Consider the following 23383-nt stretch of genomic DNA (forward strand, 5'->3'; position numbering starts at 1 on the left):
TCTCTCTCTCTCTCTCTCTCTCTCTCTCCGCTCCCTATTTTTGCTCTCTTTCCTTCGCTCTCTATCTCTCTTGTCGCTTTGTCCACGTGTCCGCGCGCATTAATAACAGCTAGAAAAAAGAATCGACCTCGCGAGTGGATATCGCAGAGAGCAATAAAAGTCGCACGCGCGGAACACGGGCCGATATTAATCCGTCGTTTTATTCTCTCTGGAGAATTGATTCGCGCGATGTACCGTATTAAACGTCTCGCACATCCGGTGTAAAATTCGTGCCACATCCACTCCGCGTCCCGACGATGCCGGAACGTGCTCGCTCTCTCGTTCTCTCGTTTCCCTCTCCCCCACCCCCCTTCGCCTCTTCTACTTCTTTCCCATCCTCCCCTCGGCGCCGCTTGAATTCACTGTCTTCACTTTTCAGCGCGTTCGAAGTCCCGAGCCCGTCTATCGCTCGAGAGTCTGCCGCGAGCATCTTGCACCGAGAGCCGTGGATATAAACGCGTCACGTTCGCGACTTATCAGCCCCGATGCGATGTGCGACGGCAGCGATCGCATTTCACCAGGTAGCGGCGCGATAACTGCGAACGAAAGGAGACAATAAAGCCGCGAAAATCCCGGCGCCGGCATTTCGCCCGCCCCGGCCGCGGCGCGGCGCAGCGACGCGACGGAGCGACGGTGAATTCGGCGCGATCGAATAAATAGCGTCTATCTGCGCGGAGGCGTTGCGATCGTCGGATATTAATCCCGGATGAGGGATGTCGCGGGAATCGAACGAACTGAACTTCAAAACTTGTGAAAAGCCGTATTTCCTCTCCCATTCTTTTTTTCCAAGAATATGCGCGCCGTTGACGAGATATCTAAATGAGTAAAAAGAGCTGGGATCGTCCGGCCGAATAAATAGCGCCCATCGACATCGAGACGTTGCAATCGTCGGATATTGATCCCGGATGAGGGGTGTCGCGTGAAAATCGAATGAACTGGAGTTCGAGACCCGTGAAAAGCCATATTTTCTCCCTCACCTTTTGTTTCAAGTATATGCGCGTCGGTCGACGGGATACCTAACGTCGTGAATGAGAAAAATTGGGCAGCGAAGAGGAACGATCTGAATTTATTCGCGAACGACTGAGCTTCCGCATATTTTTGGCTCCTCTTGCCGGAGAAAAATTCTACGAGAGAGAGAGAGAGAGAGAGAGAGAGAGAAAGATTTGCGACTGGAAACGCGACAGATACGTATCCGGTACGTGTGTCGCGTTCGAGTGTATAATCCCCGATAAGATGATTCTTCCGCGAGTTATTTTGTATGCGAGACCGTCTCGGCGTGAAATTAGTAGCACGAAATTCGCAGACGTCTCTCGAGTCCTCTTTCCCTCCCTCCGTCGCCCCTTTTCTCTCCTCTCTCTCTCTCTCTCTCTCTCTCTCTCTCTCTCTCTCTCTGTCTCTCTCTCTCTGCCTCGAAGTTGCCGGCAGAATCGTCGAGACTGATCATCCGGTCGTCGAGAATGGCAACGCCGAAGAATACAGAGACGCCGCGCAGGAAATTATAATTCCGCCGCGAGAAATTAATTATTACGCGGCCGAGACTATAACGAACGGTGTCTTTGATAACGACGCGCGGGCGTCGCATGCGATAAGTATTCGTCGTCGTGTTTCTCTCCCTCCCTTTCTCTCTCTCTCTCTCTCTCTCTCTCTGTTTCTACTCTCTTCGTTCCTCCCTTTGTCTTGCGCCTCTTTCCTCCCGGCCGTGTCATACAGGCGACTTGACAAACCAGCTATGCAGCCGTTCTCTCAATTATGAAGTTCGCGTAATTGTGGCCGTTTTGTTAGCGAACTTTTCCCCGCGGGATACGATGCGTGCGTGCGGAACTGAAGCTGGCATGGCGCGCGCCGTGGCCGCGAAGGATCAACGATGCCGCCGTCGCGTTGGAGAATCGATTTCCTCCTTGCCACGTGTACAGAAATATCGCGGGCAGATGACAAATATTTCAGCGGGAATTTGCGCTCGATATTAGTCTCGCGACCTGAACGACGTGAGAGGATAATGATGAACTGAAACAGACGTGGGACAGGAATAGGTGAGGCTAACGAGGAGAAAATATGATGAATATGAAAATAAGCTCAGCGAGAGAGAGAGAGAGAGAGAGAGAGATGGGGTTGTGAAACTGCGTTTTCCAAAGCTCCATCTCGTCGAATTCTTCGGCTAATTTGGACATAACGATATAATCGGGCAAATTCTAATCCGCTGATGACGGCGGAACGCATCGCCGGTCGCGTCCGCACGGCGGTACATTCGGCCGGACGCGGTAACGAAATCTCTCGCAAATATCCGTTCGATCCGCGCTCGACGATAAAATCCATAATTCGCGGTAATTTTCACCCGCGGAGTACTGCTACGCCCCTCGCACCGTCATTTCCCCGCGCCGTTCCGCGGAACGTTGTTCCGTCCTCCATTCCGCACATTTCTTCAATCCTCGCCTGCCCATACCGCTCGTTATTTCTCGCGCGCTGCTGCCGTCGGTCAAGCGGAAATGTCGTGCGCGGGTAAAATCGCGACGAAGACGACGACGACGACGACGACGACGACGATCGGTTCATGTCGAAGGGATGAAAGTCGCACGGGGCGAAAGTTATCGTGACCGCGAATAAAAAGCGCCCCCACGTTGCGATGCGGGGATATCGAACGGGGGGGGGAGGGGAGAGCGAAGGTTGCGCTTTTAACGGCGGGTGAAAACAGATTCCACGACGTTATTTTTCATTCTCGTCGGAAAAGGAGCAACGCGCGCCGTTTCCCTCCGATGCACACGTGTATGCGCGCGCGCGCGTGTGTGTTTATATGCGTGCGCGTGTGCGTATCCGAGCGGTTGCCTCCGGTATCGAGCGAATGTCGATAGACTGCGGCCCGACAGTCGGAATACAAACGGGCCGGCGATATTGCCATAAAAATATTCAGCCGCGTGTACGAAGCCACCGGCTTCGCCTCGTCTCTTTTTCCCCTTCTCCCTCCCCCCTCTCTCTCTCTCTCTCTCTCACCCTGCTGCGTCTTCTCCTCTCGCTCGCTCATTCACATGCGTTTCTATCCTCTCAACTTTCCCTCACCGACCCCGTCCTCCCTCTCAAGACGAATGCATGCCGGGTTGTTTGCGTGAATCGCACGAAACTCCGACCGATTTCGGTCAGGACGCGCATTGATGGATGTGTGTCATAAACAGCGAGTCGGACGCGCACACAGCGGACAGGATATTAATGATGCTCCTGGAAAATATTTTCCAGACCCTTTCTGGGTGTCGCGCGGAACAGTTTTGATACACACGTTACGGTGTCCGCTCGCGAACGGGATCGTGCGGTGACGCTGCGACCAGAGGGAACAGATGCGACGCGAAAATAGCGAGCCGCGAGCTCGCGATGTTTTGTATGTATATTCATTTAGAGAAACGAAAATATTATTCCGAGTTTGTACGAAAGCGCTCCGGCAGATCAGGTCGAAACGTCGAAAGCTAGACGGATGGACAGATAGCGATAAGAAAACGCGGTGTTGCGCGACGATTGCGCGTTACAACCGAGCGGAAATAAATGTCCGAGGATAAAAATTATATCCAGCTCTGAATGATAGTCGGAAGCGACGGGCGTGTATATGTAATATTGCGCGTAATCATTCGCTAATTTTCGCTTATTTAACGGTTCAACGTTGTACGTGTTTGTTCAGTATCTCTTACTATGTATGAACGTTATAGAAAGATGGCATCATATATAAAAAGAAAATTCCTAATTTATTTGTCCTAGTTCTTGCTAATTTCATTTTTAATCCTTAAATTTGGAAATCCTCACTTACGAGTGGCCAAATTATTTTTTATATTATTTTTGAATTACTTAATTACGTTATTGTCTCGTGCTTAATTATTTTAAATTCCTACTAATTTAATTTTTCATCGCACGCAACGTGCCAACAAAACTTATAAATTATAATCACTAAACATTGTGAAAAATAATGAAATTTCGAAATGCGCTGTCACGGACCGAGATGTCCGAAAAATCCGAAGTCTTGAAACATCTCACGAGCTACAAAGAAGAAAAACGCGCGAATCTCCGAGTCGAAATTTTAATTCTACATCAAGCCTGCAAGTTCCGTCAAACTTGAAGGGTCAATGAAGAATTTCAAGATATAACGTTACAGCTATTGATCTATTCCGCGGTAAATGATTGTTTACTGACCTTCTTTTCGTGTTGAATATTCTTGGTTCCTTGATGCTGAGTCTTAAAGGAAGACTCATTTGAAGATTATTATTCAACATTTGATTATCTCAATATTCTTTCATCTTCACTTAAACTTTATCTTGATTCCAGTCGGTAAAACCATATTAATTATCTCATTTATTCTACTGCAAATAATATAGCGTGCGAGATAATCAGATATTAATAATCTGACAAAAGGTAAAAATGAGAGGAAAAATAAGAGATGGACGAGGGGTGCGGGGTATCTTGTCTTTCGTAATCTTTTTTCTTTTTGAGTCGAAAGTGTCGATAAACTTTCTAGCTCTGAAAAGAGCTGACGAGAAGCTGTAAACAGGCGAAAAAGAAACAATTGTGTCCAATAATGCTAACACGTTTATCAATAGAGATCTAAATTCACGTTCCGTGAGAACAATGAAAGAGAAAACGGTACTATACGTAAACGTAGTTGTTCTCGCGACCAGACGAGCATTATTAGACGTGAAAGTCAGTATTCATTATTTAAATCAAAATCATTATTTAAATTTTAAGGCCAATATTCACAGCTATGAATTATTCAGAATCTTTGATTAAGAGCACGATCAATTGAGGTACTCCGCCGCATTAATATTTCTTGTATAAAATAATGTAATAAGTACGGCTACAGGTTGTCAAGTAATCGGAAATTAACGAAATTATAATCATTCGTCGTATGACGACGTGATGACGAGCCATGAATGTCGACCTATAAATTTCGACTCGGGTGTCTCTTCACTCTCGGAAAGCTCGTCAAACGCGCGTAAAAAGCGGAAACGTGTACAATAAATAATTCGGCACACCTGATAATACATGATGCGCGTCGTTATGCGCGTCACGCTCTCCTGCGTCCATCGTCCTTTGTCCTGGCTTCTCTCGACCCAGCATCCTGGTTACACCATCGTAACACTGTCACTAACACGCTGACTCTAACACTCGCGTAGATATGATTCGATCGAAGATGCGCATGTTAAACACGATGTCCACGATAGTCCGACTAATTATCTCGAAATTGAAATATTGACCCGGCAAGAATGACAAAGAGCTCACGCGGCACGTGTGTCGTCCGCCGGGGCTCCAAACAACAATAACGCCCGAGACCCGCGATTCACAGCGCGGTAACCTCTCCTTGAGGTCCGCACGGCGTTGATCGCTCGATAACCGATGGGAAGGTTATGTTTACATTTTTTGCCTATTATTTCAGGAGTTCTCGCGTTTCTTCGTCGCGTTTGCGCAAAATATTTCACCTCTTGAAACACTTAAAACTGGCATCTCGTCAATCAATACTCATCGCCCGAAGTTTTGATCTTTTCGCATAGACACGCACCTGGTGAGGCTGAAGCGTGTGACGCAGAGGAGGAGGAGGAGGAGGGGGAGGAGGAGCGATACATTAAATCTGAAACAAAAAAAAAGATATGCACGGCACGAGAGCGCGACGATAATTCCTCATGATGATGAGAGAGAGAGAGAGAGAGAGAACGGCTGGCGCGCGGCGGGATGAAAAATGAAAGCAATCCGTTGTATATTTCGACGAGTTATTACGACCGTATCAACTTCGACACGTAGCCGTGACGGACTTCAATTAGCGCGCGCATATTAATGCTCTCGGCGTGCACGTGCACGGGCGAGACGTGGACTCGTGTGTGTGTGTGTGTGTGTGTGTTCGCGCGCGCGCGCGCGCCCACGAATGGAGTAAAAAAGAGCACAACGCGGCGGCGGCTGGTAAAAGTTGCGACCGAAATCGTTACGCGAGGCTGCTTCATCCGCGTACGTACGTGCGTGTGTGCGTGCACGCCCAACGGGCGGAGTGGTTGCGTCGCGTTATAACTCGAACGAAAGGGGAAAACTGGGAAAGCTTACATCGATCGCGTTATCGTCAGCCTGGGTGTATAATCAAGGTTTTGCTTTAAGCGCGAGCGCACACACACACGCACGCACGCACGCACGCACGCACGCACGCACGCACTCGCGCGGCGCCCGCTCGCGCTCGCGCTGAAAGCGACTCCCGAACTAATAAAATTTTCAGATGAACGGAATTTAGAATGGCCCTCGAGGAAAATGACGTGTCGGGCCGCGCCGCGCCGTTGAGCAGCGGGATCGAGATTGTATCCTCTCAAAGCGGCTCTCGATATTAAATCTCGCAAATGAACAATCGCTCGTCGACCGAAAAATCGGGCGACCCAGGACCCGCTTTCAAAGTAGAGACCGAACGGCGGATAATTATCCGACGGTTGTTTTTCTTCTCTTTTCGTTTGTGTTTTCCTTTTCTCTTCTTTGTCGCTTTAATGTCGCCTTATCACGCACGCACGTGATCCCACGTGAATTTCGCGACTTCGCTGTCTCTATATCTGTCATCGAGCGACGTGAATCTTTGATTTCCACCATCGTCAGCTGGGAAAAAAAAATCTCCACTGAGCGCGCGGTTCCTCTAATGGACGCGCGCTTAAAAATTTCTCGATGATGAACGCCGCGCTGAAACGCTCGCGGAAAGTTTCGCGGCGCGGAAAATCGCGGTGCCGAACTCTGGAAATATTGCGCCTTTATTTCCGCCCGCGGCTCGTTCCCGACTTGGACCACTCGAAGAACGTTCCTTTCGCATTACGCGCGACACAATGTCGCTAATGAATTCCGCGAGCGAATGATCGACCGCTTGTGCCGCGTATCGGAGCTGGAAATCCCCAGGGGAGATTCATTTCCAAAAACATACCGCGTTTCACCCGTTTAAAATTGCGCGTCCGTTCGAGCTTTATTTTCCCTCGCTCTCGATGCGGAGTTCAATTAACGTTCGCGCACGTGCACACACACACACACACACACACACATACATACGCACGCACAAACAATCACACACACATGCATACTTCACGCTTTAGCTGTCGGGAGTGAATCTTGCGGCGTGCAAAAGACACATCTCGTGTCTCACGGCACGTCGAACGGCAAAAGATCGCGATCCAGATGACGTTTCTCTGTCAACGCACGCTATGCGCTATGCGCGTCCGCCGCATCTGTTCGCGGCGGCACGGCGTCGGATCTCGAATTAATCGAGACGCTCATAACGACGTCGATGTGCAGTGTGCGCCGCAGGTCTCCACAGCTGGCGAACGAACCGACCGGTGGCAGCCGTCACGTCACGTCGCGCACCCCAAGTGTTCGCGCGGCCGTCTTTCCGATTTTTATTCCCCGTCGCGTCACATCGATACGCCGAGCGGGGTTGCGGAAAGAGGGAAAAGTGCGAGTGGAAGCAGGGGAAGGAGGCGAGACGAGAGTTCAATTAACACGCACATAAATGTTTCGCACGGGTGTGCGCCGACCGGCAAAGGCCGGTCCCGGCCGGGAAAAAAGTTGTCCGAGAGAACGCCGCGACTCCGCTCCGTGTGTACACATCCGCGGGCGGGTTTGTACACACGCGCGTGCACGCTGCATAAACGCACACGCGCATGCACCGGGTAGTGTGCACGGGCAAAAGGTACCAGCTCATAACTCGAGATTTAAATTTGAATAAAAGGCGTAAATCGAACTGGGAATCACGCGGGCGTGCGCCCGCGCGACGAGACTTATATTGCCGCGCCCGACAGAACGAGCAGCGGCGGCCTCTAACAAAATCCACCCCTTTCATTCCGTCGGCCGAAAAAAAAAAGAAAAAAAAGGAAAATAGCGAAACCTGGACGGGCGTTCTCCGCGCGCGCACGCATGCACGCGCCCGCAACGGCGCTGTTTGTTATTTTTTTCAATTACCTTCGTTTGCGCTACTCCCCGCTCTCCCCCCTTTTTTTCTCTTTTTTTCTTCCCTCTTTTTTATTTTCCTTAGCATCGCGCCCGTGCGCCCGCGCCGATACGGATTCGAGGAGATATCTTTGACGTTGTGTCGTTAAGCGCATTATATCGCGTTCTGTTCCTCTTTTCTCTCTCTCTCTCTCTCTCTCTCTCTCCTCCTCTGTTTTTCATTCGAGTGTATTATCCTTCGTACGCGGGCATTGTGTCTGCTTCTCGCTGGAAAATACCGCGGGGGCTGTACCCGTTATTGTGTCGTTGTGTTGAGCTGCGGGGTATATTGTTACTTTCGAGAGAGAGAGAGAGAGAGAGAGAGAGAGAGAGATTTACCGAAAAAGCATGTACAATTATCGAATCTTTTGGCAGGATTATGCGTCGGATGCATTATGGGAAATTTAAGCCAATCAATCGCCCGCGCACTTTAGCCGACGAGAAATCCGATATTACGGATTATCGAATATATCTCATAACATTCTTCCCGAGTTGGATTAAGCGGCAATCTTCTCGCTTCGTGTTCTTCAATTGTTATCTTTGCCCCTGCTTGCGGCCAAGCGAGCCGTAATCGCTGCTGCATCGCGTTTTCCGGGGGGAAATTTTTGCTTCCCCCCTGTTCCGCTCTTAATATTGATAATAATACTATTATGATATACCAAAATACGCTCTTTCCGAGATTAATCCGAGATAGTCCAGCGGCAGAATTCGGCGAAAATCGCAGATTCGGAGGGAACACCCGCCTCCTTCTCCCGCGCGATTACGAGGCGCGGGTGGGACAATCGAATTGCGCGCGCCGCTTCCGACGTCGCGCACGGCAAATTTTCTCTGGGAACGAATCGGTTATACGCCGAACAATGAGAGCTCACGGAGGGGAGATTACCGAGCCCCTCGCCTTTGCCTCCGCGCGCCGCGCCTCCTCCCCGTGCTTTCCCCGTCACGATGCCGGCAATTTCGAAATCGCTGTTTCGCGTCTCTGGATCCTTTTTTCCCCGCCGCGCGTTCTCTCGCTCGCGCGAGCGTTCCAATTAACGCGCGCATTAACGTCCTCGTTTCGTTTGCTCGCTCGCATACGCTCGCACGCCGCGACAAAAACGCACGAGGCACGGGAAAAAATGTCACGAAATTGCGTCGACAGCCGCGGACGGGTCGTTTGACGCGCGCGGTTTCGCCGGCGGAACGCAAAAATCGTGCGAAAGTCGGTCGACAGCGGGTCGCGGCGACTTCGCTGCGCTCCTCCCGGAGCGCTCCGCGCGCGGCGTTTCGTCGGGATCGACGAGTGTTATCGATAAATCCGGCCGACAGAAGAATAGGCGTGTCGCGTCCGCGACACGACGCACGCATCGAACGAGCAAACAAGCGAACCAACGATCGGTCGGTCGAAATTCTCCAAAGCGATCGGTGACTGTCGCTTTCCGCGTCGCTTTCGCCGCGCAGCGTTGACCTGATTAAAACGACGAGGAGCGGCGGGTGGTAGTTGGGGGCGGGAGGGAGGGAGGGGTGGGGTGGAACGAATAGAGGACTCGATCGGCCTTTTTTCGGGGCCCCATTATTGCCGTATCGAGAGAAGCGATTAATACTCGCCGCCCGGGCGAATGGAAAACTAATATACGCCGCGCCATACTCCATTAGCACCGAGCGAAATTTTAATGGGAGACTCTTTGACGAATTTGAGGTCCATTTTTTTCGAACGGGAATTTGATGGATTTGCGGCGGAGGAGCAGCGCCCTGCGGACGGACGGAAGAGCGAGAGTACGGTTGGGGGAAAAAAAAGAGGTTTCCCCAGCCGCAACGTCGCCCATCGCGGAAAAATTCGAGAATGTTAGCGCGACTAACGAGTACTCCCGATATCTCCGCTTTCGTTTCCTTTTTCCACCTCTTTTTTTTTTCTTTTTTTTTTCTTTACTATTTCGTTTTATTTGAGCGGAAAATTGATATCGGCTGGCGATAGTTCTTAACAGAGTAAATCGTAGGCGGGTACGCGTTGTTGATACGCGTCGTCAACTAAAGTTTGCTAAAGCGACCAGTCTCGGTCGTCGGAAATATTTGACGGAAAAACGAGAAGTTTCCCACAGGGCGAATTAGCGTTAGACGAAAAAGAACTTTCGGCGAGGAGGGAAGGAGAAGCAAGACCGCAAGAGAGAGAGAGAGAGAGAGAGAGAGAGAGAGAATTATCCTCTCGTAGCGCGCCTTTCGCTTCCATGCGGCGAATAAACGGAAACCTTCAGCGTGCTTGTATCGCAAACAAAAAACCGGCAACGACGACAAACAGAGAGAGAGAGAGAGAGAGAGAGAGAGAGCCGACCGAAAAATGAAAACTCTCCAAAAATGAGAAGCTTCTCAGAGCGTGCATTGCGTATTGCACGGGAAAGAGCTTTCGACGGAGGCAAGCGGGAAGACGAAAATGCGCAGGAATTATGCTCGCGGCATACCTTCTCCCCGCTTCCAACGCCGCGAGTAAACGCGATTCGCTCCGCGCGTTGCCTACAACGGAAAAAGAGAAAACAGCCGGCGGTTTATCAGATATGCTAATATTGAACGTACGTTACGATGCTCGTTTCGCAAGCTGGCAGGCGCACTTCGCGGCGGCGAACAATCCAGCGGCAATAGCAACCACAACAACAACGCCGGCGACGTATATTCGATGCGGGCTGGAATTAATTCGGACGGCCGACGGATAAATGGAGTGGCGGAAAAATTAGCAATTTTCGCGCGATCGGCAGAAATTCGAGCAAAACGCGTCGAACGGTCCGCCGAGCCGGTCGAGTCGGCCGGCCGGCCGCTCGTCCGTCCGGCGGGACTAATTCCCGCGGCAGAGACAAGGATATCATTATCCAATCGATTGGCAGGCAGCGGGAGCTGCCATGTTGCTGCTGGCGCGAGTACGACTGTATCATTGTCGGGGTGCAGTGAGTAACACTCGGTGCACACGGCCGATGTATGCATCGTCGACGGATGATTGAGCGCGACGATTGCCGGACGGATGATTGCCGCGGCGAGAGAGAACGGAGAGGGGGGGAGGGAGGAAGGGAGAGGGAGCAGTGCTCCACTATCGACAGGGACGGCGAAAACCGATGAGCGAAACGAGCCGAGGACACCAGCGCGCGGAGAAAGGGCTTGTCAAAAATACGCGACGCTTAATAAACGTCCGCGTCCGGAACGGAAACACAATGTTGTAACATCGATTCGAGAGGTTCGACTGAGACTCGATGGAGATTAATCGACAGGCAGGGCCGAGGGAGCAAAGTCACTCGTGAATTAATTCGCGTGTTGTTGTTGTTGTTGTTGTTGTTGTTGTTGTTGTTGTACAAGCCGCGACGGCGAAGAAGGGAAGAGCGCGAAAGAGCGGACATTCTTCCTCGGGCTCTCGAGTTGAGCAAAAAAAGGAGAGGCGTTCTTCTGCGAAGCTGTTAAATGCGAGGCTCGCGTGCTTCTCGGCGGTGTAGTGAAACACCGACGAAAAATCGGCCGATAAAGAGCACGGTGTAGGATCTTCGAATGAGCTAATCAAATCGGTTCGCCACGAGGCCACCGGCGTTTACACATTCGACACGCTGAAAGAGCAGCGATTTAACGCCTCTCGCGTTAAGGGGAGCAAATAGTGCCGCCGCCGATCCTGCCTCTCGCTCATTCTCTCTCTTTCTCTCTCTCTCTCTCTCTCTCTCCCCCTCCCCCCTCTCTTTATCTCTCTTTCGCCGCATGTCGACGTGCACAAGCCGCTCCTTGATTACATAATGATTTCCCCACTGCCGCATCTCGTCATTTGCACTTCGCCCGCCTATTCTTGGCAATATCGGGACCGGCGCATTATCGGCCATCCCGGAGCGCTCGAGCGCACCGTGGCGTTTCGCCGAGCAGATAATAGCCGATCGGCGCGAGTCGCGTCGACGAGCGGACACCGACGCCGAGCCTCCGCTCGAGTTTCAGGTACGAGCCGTAAAAAATGCGCGGGCGTAATTGCGAGACTTAATTGAGATGCGCGCAGGTGCGGCGCGGTGCCTCAATTAAGTGTCGCCTTTCGGACATGCGCGCGATTTAATTAAATTTACAGAGAACGTAATTTTTTTAGTAGACGCGCCGCCCCGCGGATATGGCGCCGCCATTTAGTGCGGCCGCGCGCGGTGTATATGCATATTTGCGTGCGAATTAAAATCACACGCCGAGCGAATCCACGCCGTGTACACGCGCGCGTTGCAGCTAGGGGTTTATTATTTTTTTCGCACGCTAACCAACTACTGCTTCCAGCCCTCCTCACCCTCCCTTCCCCTTCCCAAACACTGCTCCGATTTCTTCTGTCTCTCTCCTCTGCAGAGAGAGAGAGAGAGAGAGAGAGAGAGAGAGAGAGAGAGAGAGAGAGAGTGTGTGTGTTTTATCCGAAGGGATTACAGAGTAAAATTGAGATTAGTGGTGGTAAAAGCAACTATAAATGCTGAGACGGGCAAATGGAGAGATAATATCGCCGGGTGTAAAGCGCTAATACGTAAGTTTTTCAAGCGATCAGATCCAATTTACGTGTAAGTTTTTCAAGCGATCGCGCCATTACTGCGGGAGAACCGATTGTCTCGGAGAGAGTTCGGAGAGAAATCCACGAGAAGGTTAGGTTAGGTTAGGAAGACATCAAAGTGAGAAGAGACCTCCCGCGCTGTTATTTCCGTTATCGCTAATTGCACTTTATATAACGCGTCGATATTAACAGCCATTAGGAACTCATATTCGTTAATATTAAGATGCACGTTAGAAATCGGAGCTTCATTCTTTCATGTTATTAATTAAAGTGGCAAACTCACATTTCACATCGCTGGCCGATTTCTCCTCGAGGCTGCGGACGTTCGATATACTCCCGTTCCATCGCGAAAATTTCAACCCCATACTGCGAAGGGACGCGTTATCGCGTCTATCGAAGCGCGAACAGAGTCTCTGTGGCTTTTTTCCAAGCCGGTGCGATTGCTAGAATCGAAGATACTAACCCTATCAAGTCACGCTATGTACGGTGGGTGGAACGATCGGCGCTACCGAACTAGACTAGCGCCATCTGCCGAGTCGCACGGGCGGTGGTGGGGGCATCCCGGCACATCTCGTGTTTACGCCTGAAGGCTGGGACGCGGCCTTGCCCCCACTCGCGCGCTTTAACAGCTGACCGCTCAGCTGACGTTCCAGAACGCTCCACACGCTCGCCGCGTCGCCGAGCGTCGGCGAGACTCTAAAGCGAAACTCGTCAGACTTGCCGATGAATTAACGATGAACGCGTCCCGTCGTTATTAACATGTATAAAGAATACATAAAAAATTAGCAGAGAGTATGAAAAAGGCGCGCGGATGAGATAGGCAAAAACGTAGAGAGCAAAGAGCGAGGGAGGGAGGGAGGCAGGCAGGCAGGCGAGGGCGGGGAGACCGTGCTTTTATGTCGTCTGACAAAAAGCGGTCGGCTAGTTAATGCATTTACATCAAAAGCCGGAATAGGTTACGGCGACGCGACGCGGTAATACGGCACGTAATATCCCGCCGCTCGAATTTTTGGCATAAACGCCGCAGGTGCCCTAAAGGCCAATGCCCATCCCCGTCCGGCGCGGTCCGAAGGGTCAAAGGGCGTCGTTAACGCGGTTGGGTACCCCGGTCGCGTATCAAAGTACTCGAAAGTTCAGCGGTTTCTGCCTCGGAGCGGAGCGGCGCGGCGCGGCGGACCGCTCGGCGGGATTAAAGAAAGGGGAAAAATAGGCAGAAGAGGAAGAAGGATGAAGAGGATGAAGAGAAGCAAAGATCGCGCTTTCGTTGGTCGCCTCGCGCGCGCTGGAGTGCCCCCGCGCTGCTTGTGAAGCTCGCGTGCGGAATTCCCAGCGGCCGACGCGCCCGCGCGGCCCGACTTGTCGGCTACTCTCCGCGCGGAGATTTAATTACAAGAGGAAGAAACACGAGGTTGTGTGTGCGGCTCGCGCGCGCATCATCTATCGTCCGCTCGTTAGCGAAATGGACTGCAGTCGATAGCAGCTTGGCGGCGGCGGCGGCGACGACCGAAATTGAGCGCGCGTATTTCGCCGGCAACATAAGCGGCCACGGACGCGGCACGTAACGCCGTCTTGTTTTCCTCTTTGCAGCCGTGATGGTCGGGCTAGATAAAGCCAGTCGATTTTCGTACCTTCGCCGCGGCGGTCCCGGACGCGCGACCTTCGACGTGCATCTCGCGCGAAAGTTCGCGTTGGATTCGCGTCAGCTCGGAAGATGAGTCGTCCCTGCACGCGCGTCGAAGTCGCACAGTTATCTGCAGGATGCCGGAAAGTGGAAGACACTTCTCGATCGAACATGACGTTTTCAATTTCCGTTTTCGATTTCTGTTTTCGCCCGCTCCCCTCGTTATTACGACGCGATGGAGTAAATACGCCGAGAAATCCAGCGAAATCGGCAGCGAGATCGTCGACGAGTGTCATTAAATCCTTATTAGAGGGTTCCATCGGTATCGCAGTCGCGGTCGCCGTCGTTCGCCGTCGGCGCGCTTCTTGCGTCCGCGAGATGCGAGCGCTGCGAGAGTAATGGCTCTTTGAATTTAGCTGGCGCAGAAAATGGAGATCGCGGAGAGAGAGAGAGAGAGAGAGAGAGAGAGATAGAAATGCAAATGTCGCGCACTTGAGTCGACGACGACGACGACGACAGGCGAGTTAGCCGGATAGAGATAGCTAGCTCGCGCGGTCGCGCAGTGTCGCGCACAATTGCGGCCGCCGCGCCGGCCGCGCGCTCGCTCTCCGCTTCCGCGCAATATCGCTCTCCGCTGCGAGCGTCGGGCCATTTTAGGTCGCGGAACAAGACGTACGCTTATTATATTCCCCGGGGGGGAGGCTCTCTCCGACATCCGTCCGCGGGCGCGCCGTAATAAAGAGAAATAAATAACAATAACAGTGGCGGGGGAGTGGGCGAGCGGAGCAGGCGAATGAGGGAGGGAGGCGGGGGCGAGGAACGGGGGGAAATTAGTAGACGGAATAGGGTTTACTGCGTATCCCCGGGCTTTAAATCTCCGTGAAATACTCGGCCGACGTAACTATTCGCACGCGAGTTAAGGAGCATAAATCGTAGTGCGCTGCGCGGCACTAACGGTTTAATTTACTATTAATTAGTAGCTTTAACGCGGCCTCCGGAGAGATATCCGCGCGGTGTGTGCGCTCCTATTCGCAGGATAAAATACCTCCTATTCCCTTGGATCATCCCTCCTCCCCGCTCCCCGCGCACTTTTCCCTCCCGCTCGCGCGCACCGCGCGCGCGGACGTAATGCCCGAATCGGTGGATTGTTACCCCGCCGAAATGTTAAAATTTCGTAAAATTTCGCCGAAACTCTCTCGGAGGACCGTCAGACTCCTCGGCGTATCATAAATTGTTATTCTATTCTACTCGATAAATTCCGTCGAGTCACGGCACGAAATTTCGCCTTCTCTCTCTCTCTCTCTCTCTCTCTCTCTCTCTCGCCCTCGCCCCCCGCGCTGCGACCCCCCTCGGTGGAAAGTTTGCCTTCGGGCCGAGCGTAAATCGCGGATAAAGAATGGAAAAGATCCCCCGCCCCATCCGCCTCTCCTCTCCTCGGCGATCTTTCCCTCTCACGCCGGAGCGCGTGAAGAACTTGGGGCGAGGTCAGGGTACGGCGATGTAGCCGGGACGGAGGCGGCGTGACGCGGCGCGAGATTTATGCCGCTTCTTCGATATATCGATATAAATCGGCCTCATCAATCCGCCGCGAAGCGTCCGCGCAATGAACTCTCTCTCTCTCTCTCTCTCTCTCTCTCTCTTTCGTACGCGCGCGCGTGCACGCGAGAGAACCCTCAGACCTTGCTGAATCCCGCCGGCCATTCCGGGGGGGGGGGGTGCGCACTTACCTACTTACGCCGTCGCCATCGCCAACCGGGCACGCGCCCGGAGCACTCCCGTGTTCCTGGCGCGGCGCGCAAAAAGCGAATTCCATTTCCGCGCACGCTCTGCACGCCTGGGTCGTTTGTAAACGCGAAATCCGTGCACTGCAAATAGCACTGCGCGCACCCTGGCAAGTTGGATCAGGGAGAGAGGGAGAGAGAGAGAGAGAGAGAGAGAGACAGAGAGAGGGAGAGAGACGGGGGAAAGGAGAGATGAGCACCTCCGGGACGACGCCCGGCGTCGAAAAGGCAGAGTGTCAGGATTATTAACCCTCGACGAGCTGAATGGGCGGGGATGGAGAGGGCGAGAGGGTCGAGGGTGGAAAAAATCGGGCACGACGTTGGTGTACGTGTTTGCGTGCGCGCGCGCGCGCGTGTGTTTGTGTATACTCGCGGCTGATCCCGGCATTAACAAAATGAAAGGGAAAACGTCGGGGTGTCGCGGTCGCCTTCGTTTCGGCCTCTTTTTTTTCCACGGAAATCTCGGTCGGCTAATCCGCGCGTTGCGTTCAACATGATCAAAGTCCGCTTGACGCGGACGTGGAAGCGAAAGCGGGCGGGGGACGTGTTTTTCTCGACTATCGCGCTCCGCGAGCGGAAAAAGAGGCGGGGGCGGCGCCACGGGGAAGATCCCGGCGGCGGTGGATTTTGGAAATTAATTGGAGATGCGAATCTTCGTTGAAGGCACTTCGAGATATCACTCGACCTCTCGACGCTTATCTCTCGCCGAGCTGACGACCGCGCGTCGCGCAGGTTTTCCGTTCTCTTTGGCGATTAGCGCGATGCCGGCCAAATTGGTCATCACGCAAGACCGCTGAGTGCGATGAAACAAAAGAGGAAAACAAACGCAGCGCGACGCGACGCGATGTATTTTTCATACGGACGCAGAGTCCGTTCGCCGAACGAGAGAAAGAGAGAGTAGTAATTTTGAGATATGGATGTGTCGTCCATTTAATGGCCGGCCATCGAGTGCATTTCGGACGCACGTGTGATTAAAAGGGTTCAGCCGCAAAGCGGTTAGTAACCGCGCTCGTTAAATCCGCACAGACGGCGGCATCAATTTAACAGCGCAAGAAAATTAACCGCGCTCCCCGACCTAATAAGATGAGGATTTATTTAATTTCGGTCACACCGCGCGCGCGGAGGATAAATCCCCGCCGCCGCCGTCACGGACGCGCGCGCGCGGAACCTTTTGGATCCTCTCTCCGCGGATCTGCCGTTCGCATTTTCGAAACGACGGGAATTAAAGTTTAAAACCGTCCGTACCGCCCGCCCGCTCCGCACTTGTTCGTCCGACGCTCTTTCTCTTCCTGTCTCTCGCTCTCTCTCTCTCTCTCTCTCTCTCTCTCTCTCTCTCTCTCTCTCTCTCTCTCTCTCTCTCTCTCTCTCTCTCTCTCTCTCTCTCTCTCTCTCTCTCTCACGCGCGTGTGATCCGAGAGGTCGTGTCCCGTAAACATTGTTATTACGGTTTTACATACAATTATTTAATCAGCGGCGCGCGGGCGCGAGCGGAGCATAACGTAATATCGCGCGCTAGTCGTCGAAATAAACTCCATTTACAGCAGTCATGAACGATACACAGCGATGAGAGCAATGAAACGCGAAGGGCCAAATATTCGAAGTCAATAAACCTCACTTAGTCGAATGCTCAATTCATTATGTTTCAAAATGGTTAAACGTTGTTTCAAAATTACTACGCACACACACACACACACACATACTCACGTACTTACGCGCCCGTTGAAATGGCCGTGTATTTGCCGTAGAAAATTGACACACGCGCCACTGGTAGAGCCGCATGGACGGTCCGTTATGGTCGCAACAGAGACTGACGCAACGCTACGCTAAAAGTCGGCGCGGAAATTTCGGAAATTACCGGGGCCCCGCTCCGAGCGCGCGCGTGGCCACGCGTAGGCCTCCGTTTCCGGTGAAACGCCTAATCTGTATGTATGCGACGCATTTACATGAACAAGCCGACGCAGACGAGAGAGCGAGCGAGCGCGGCTACGCCGGTGCATATCGCGGCCCATGCTAATGGACGAAAGGGTAATCTGTAATCGCTAATTACATCGAGTTAAATCCGACGTATTCAGCCCGAAACGAGGGCTGGGCGTGACGTTATATCCCACGCTTCCCTCTATCCTCCCTCAACCGCTATTATCTATCTCTCTCTCTCTCTCTCTCTCTCTCTCTCTCTCTCTATCTCTCTCTCTCTCTCTCTCCCTCTCTTTCCCCGTTCTCCTCCGTCTCTCCGCCGCCGCTCTGCGCGCCCGCGACGTCCGCGTTGTGATTAGTGCGGGCGATAAGTCGAGATGTCTGGCGTATTCTCCCGTTATCCGGCTATCCGGCAACGATTAACCCTTTTCGAGCCAGCGACTCCGATTGAATTCGCGTATATTTCCAACGGGACGCGGAAGCGAGCGACGTTTCCCTCGCGCGCGCCGAGCTTGAAGTTGCGCGCAACGAAGCCGTGCGCGAATCATCGCCATCGCCCCGGCCATCGGCCGGGAAAACGCGGGAATGCCATTATGCTGCCAGCGTGCAGCTTTGAGATTTTTTTATGTCCTTCATGTCGCACGCCGACCGCAGGGACCGGCGAAGCAGCGTTGAAAAGCGCGCGCGCGCAAATGACAGCGCTTTAAAAGTTTACGGCTCGATTTGGCGCGCGCGCGCGCGCGCGCTTCGGCCGGAAAAGCGACGAGCATAAATTCATAAGCGACAAATGAATATTTTTCATTCGGCTGAATCTCGACGACGAGCGAGGTGTCTTCGAAAATGAACGGTTTTACGTCGCACGGATACCGCGCCGGGTCGACGGCGCTGCGGCGGTCTCGCAGCGCGCGCGTGCGGTCGTATCGCCGCGCTGGAAAAACGAGAGAGAAACGAGCTAAAAAGAGAAGAAATTGTCGTCTGATACGCGGCGCGATATCGATCAGATGTTTCGTTCGAGAGCCCGTATAATTCGCGTTCCTGCAGTGGCGAGTGGTGTGAATAAAAAAAAAGGGGAGCGAACAGCGGCAGAGAGACAGGGGCGGAGGGGGGGGAGAGGGGAAGGGAGAGCAGCGCTCGCGCCGCGAAGCGAGATGGAAAATAGGTTGAAACCCGCGCCGTAAACATTCATATAAATAAATGTAAATCTGTCCGTCGCGCGCGCGGGGCGCGCTGCAAATAAATGTAAATCTCGCTTTTCGGAAAATGGCGCGCTCGAATAAAATCTCCGCGCGATATTTCGGCCCCGTCAGAACCCGTCGGACGCGGCTCAGGGGTTCGAGGGATGAAGGAGAGGCTTAGCGGGGCGGGGTGCGATGGTAGTTTTGTACGCGGCGGGTTGATGGTTTTGCCGCCGCGCGGAGTCGTGCTGATTACACCATGATGATAATTAACTGCGTTTATAAGCGCGTTATGAGAGAGCGCGTAGTCGAGCACGCGCGCTGCCTCGTAGCTTTGCGGCGCGATGATTAAAACACGAGTGACGCCGCGCGACGCGATGCGACGCGACGCAAAAAACGACTCCGACGGCAAGTTTTAACGAAATTCCGCCGAGCGAAATAATCCGCTTGAAAGAAAATATTTCATCCCGCAGAGACGCGTTCGCGTTCACGGATCAACGGGAACGCCGCGCGGCCGCGTCGCGCGCGATAGCTCCGCTAAGCTCGTTACCGGCGACGTTGTGTCCACTTCGTTACTCTTTGTGATCGTCGACGCGACGCGCGACGACGGGCTTCACCGAGCCCTTTCCCTCGGTCCCTTCTCTCCCTCGGGTCCCCTGCGTTCGGAAAATGCGAGCGGGGTAAGACGTTTAATTGCGGAATATTTGCGTCGCGACGAGGTCGCGTCGCGCGTGAGAGAGAGAGAGAGAGAGAGAGAGCGCGGCTTCTCACCGAAGCGATCGTTTTATTCGACGGAGAGGAGAGAACTTTGGATTTCGACGGATGTGTTGTCCCGGCAATTTGGCGGTGCCCGCCGAAAGAATATTCTCTTTGTCTCTCGGATGTTTTTCTCTCTCGGGATAAAGACATTCGCGCATGATTCTTGTTAGACGCCTGTATATATAGGCGCCGTGTGCACTCCGGGAGGTTAATTCAACACCTACATAATCCCCGATGGTGAAATTGTCGATGGAGGCGCGACCGCGGTCAATTTTTAATGCTAATCTCGCGATAAGCGAAACATCCGGTGCGGGATACTTGGCGTCTGAAAAAATATCCGATACGACCGGGCGGGACGGTGTGATAAAACCAGCGCTGAGCCGACGGAGAGAGAGAGAAGGCAGGGGAGGGGGAAATATCCCTATGTGCGTGTGTGTGTGTGTGTGTGTCGGCTTGCTCGTTTTTCCCGCTTTTTTCCCTCTACTGACCCGAATCGACGGAACGAGTATCACCGGCGCTGTTGCGGTGATACGCGCGGTCGACCGACATGATCATTCGCGGCGGTTATTACACATTGCTCTATTAATTCCTCCCCCCGCTGTCGTCTCCGCTGACGGACGACGATGTCTGAATCGGACACCGGCATTCCGCGCGCACATTGCCGCATACTAATTCGCGGCTCGCGCGCGCTCCGCTCTTCGCCGACGCTCTGCCGAGGCGCATAATAAATAACGCCGCGAAGCGCGCGCGTCTCGGAACTCGCGTCGCCGTGCCTTCGCACCGCTTTGCATCGTGATAACACTCGGCCGATAAGTTCGACAAGGCGAGAACGCGAGGGGGGCAGAGAGCAGCGGAGGAGGCGAGCGAAGGCGCCGAGAAACGGATAAATAATTCATGCTCTATTGCGACTTATGTATGCGCCGCCACCCCCCCCCCCCGCCGCCCTCCCTGCCGCAAGTACCGCGTCCGCGGATTTCTCGACGTATTCTGTTTTACGTGCTGGACGTAAGTAAGGTAATTGAATCGGAATCATCTGCACGGCGCGCAAGGGGCAACCATGTAAACGGTGAGTAACGTTGAGCGAAGTATCCGCGTTCGCAGCGAGCAGCGGCTAATTGGAGGGAAATAAAGAATACGTAATATCGCCGGAGAGAAGGACGTGGTCAGGGAGACGAGACGGACGCGGTAAGAAATTTCCCGTGCTCCGCGGAAGGTCGCCCGAAGGTAATTTGAAATCTACAATGGGAAACAGCAAGACGCAGTTTATATACCAGTAATAATTACAATAAAGGATACAGGTATACACCGCGCGCGTGTGTCGTTATAATTACAAGAAGCAGATTCACAAAGCGAACATACGTCTCTCGCGTAAAGTTAGCGCGCGTCCGCCGAGAAGGAAGGGAATCGTGGACTCGAGATAAAAAGTCTCCGCCGGAGAGACTCTTGATAAATCGCCCGTAAAAACGCTCGCAGGATTCTCGATTCTCCCCGCGCCTTCGATCACACACAATTAGCTTTCTGAAAACTTCCAACTCCGAAGGTCTCCAAAGTTCGCCGACCCGCCGTCGCTCGGGCGACCGGGAGAGGAGAACGCGGGGGAGGGGTCGGGGGGGGGGAGTTTAATCCTCTCCGGTAAATAATCGAGCGGACAACTGTTAATGATATCGCTGACGGTGTTAACGGCGAAGGAGACAGCCGATTACACACAGAGTGAGGGCGGGGGCAGATGGGAGGGAGGGGGACGAGCCCGGCGCGGCGCGGCGGCGGCGAGCCTCTAAACTCATTAAATAACGGTCGGATTCCGCGATGCTGCGTAATGCGGCTGAAATGGGAAATGAGTAATGGGGCCGGGCCGGGCGCGCGGACGCGAGGAACTTCGGTATTTGCGGGCTCGCATAATCCTTTTCTAATGACGCGGCCGTTTTTAGCCTTAATACGGCTGACGCGCGCGCGGCAGCGAATGATACGCCCGCCGAATATCCCGGCCGCCGCGTCTCGCGCATTTCGTCGCGCGGATTAGCAGTCAGTCAGCCGGTATCAGCTGAAACGCACCGTGTAAAGTCCGGAGGGTACACTGTACGAGACGCGCGACATATATCCCCCCCTCCTCCTCCACCCCGACGGATCCCCGCGGATCTGCGAGTCGAGACCGGGGACGAATATCGAGAATAACGTCCTGCTGCGATTCGCGCGAGCGTGTTCGGTTTTCGATGGTGAGTGCGTCTCGGCGATGAAGTCTCGCGATCGCGAGTTCTTTCGCGGAACGAAAATCGAACGTCGATCGTTTCTCCTCTCGACATCCTCGACATTTCTGCGCTTCTCTCTTGAGCCCGATGACGTCGGAAGGGAGAAAAGACACACGCTGATAATTCTTGCGAAATGTGTCGGAACGAAAAATCCGTAAGATGACAATTGATTTTAATGAGCCTGTCGAATCAACGCGCCATGCAACCTCTCGTTCCTCTATATAATTCTGCCGCGTTATTTTCATTTATCGATCGCACTCGCGAGCGCGAAAGGAAAATATTCGTGCTGTTTCGCAGATCGACTGATCGCCAAGTGTCATTTTGGGGACGTATCTTTTTATCTCACATCGGCCTAATTTTCAAGGATTTTCAGAGTGTGTTCCTCCCCGCTTCCGACGTCACAAATCAAGTTGGTCGCGAGGGAACAAGAGTCTTAATTGCTCAGCGACTCGAGAACGATCGAGACGTTAACGACGGGAGCGAAGCACGCGCGCGCGCGTCTCTCTTTCTCTCGCGGCAGCGACGGCTTCGTCAGGTATCGCGATGTTGTTGAAATGGTGTGCGTCGGTGATTCCGGGGCCGACGCACCGTGTACACGGCTTAATGCGAGCGTACGGAGTGCATCAGCGGCGCGACACCGGCTCGACGAGGCCAGGCGAGGCGAGCTTTCGAAATAAATCCTCCCGCACGTAAATCACGCGCGCGAGCTCTTTTTTCCGAAACGCCGTTAATATTCCCGGTATTTTGCGAGCGCCGTCACGCCGCTCGCGCGCTCGCGATCGATGTCACCCCCGCTTCGGATCTCCAGACCGGGTCTGCCGACCCGGATCGCAAGGAAAATGTCCTTATCATTCACGACAAATCAGGCTCCTCGCGATCGTGAATCACGCCGCGGATGCCCCCCGGACAAAGCCGATTCATCGGATCTCGCGCCGCGATCTCGATCGGATGCTCGATTGAAAAAACGTACAACGAAGAGCCGTTTTACGCCCGCCGACGTTAACTCCGGACAGGACAGGGGCGCGTTTAACGATTCAACAATAGCCACGAGATAGTATCGGCCACGCCGCCGCTCGTTCGCTCCCGCGATGGACTGTCTTGATGAAGAGAGTCGAGCGCGCACGCACGCACGCACGCACGCACGCGCGGCTCCATTTCGCAAAATTCGGCACGTGTGCTTTTTTCTCGGTCAGCGGGTTCGCGCGATACACCCGGCGACGGTTGCCCGTGTACCGCGACGATGATATGACGGCGATAACGCCGATGCGAGAGCCGAGACTCTGCGGATCGATATCGAATTTTTATCGGCCGATCCGACGGCGCGATCTGCCGTCCGAAACGCAGACATCTTCGGCCGTTTCAGGAATCGCTCATCCCGTTTGGAT

General features: G+C 53.4%; 1 protein-coding gene across 1 annotated transcript in view; it reads left to right on the forward strand.

Moving 5' to 3' along the window:
* Positions 1 to 23383, forward strand: part of LOC105182703 (insulin-like growth factor-binding protein complex acid labile subunit) — a gene marked incomplete at its 5' end in the record, with an annotated part of 101028 nt that overhangs the window by 75275 nt on the left and 2370 nt on the right. The window lies entirely within an intron of this gene.

The sequence above is a fragment of the Harpegnathos saltator genome, unplaced genomic scaffold (assembly GCF_003227715.2).
Source record: "Harpegnathos saltator strain DR-91 unplaced genomic scaffold, Hsal_v8.6 scaffold345, whole genome shotgun sequence".
NCBI classification, from domain to species: Eukaryota; Metazoa; Arthropoda; class Insecta; order Hymenoptera; family Formicidae; genus Harpegnathos; species Harpegnathos saltator.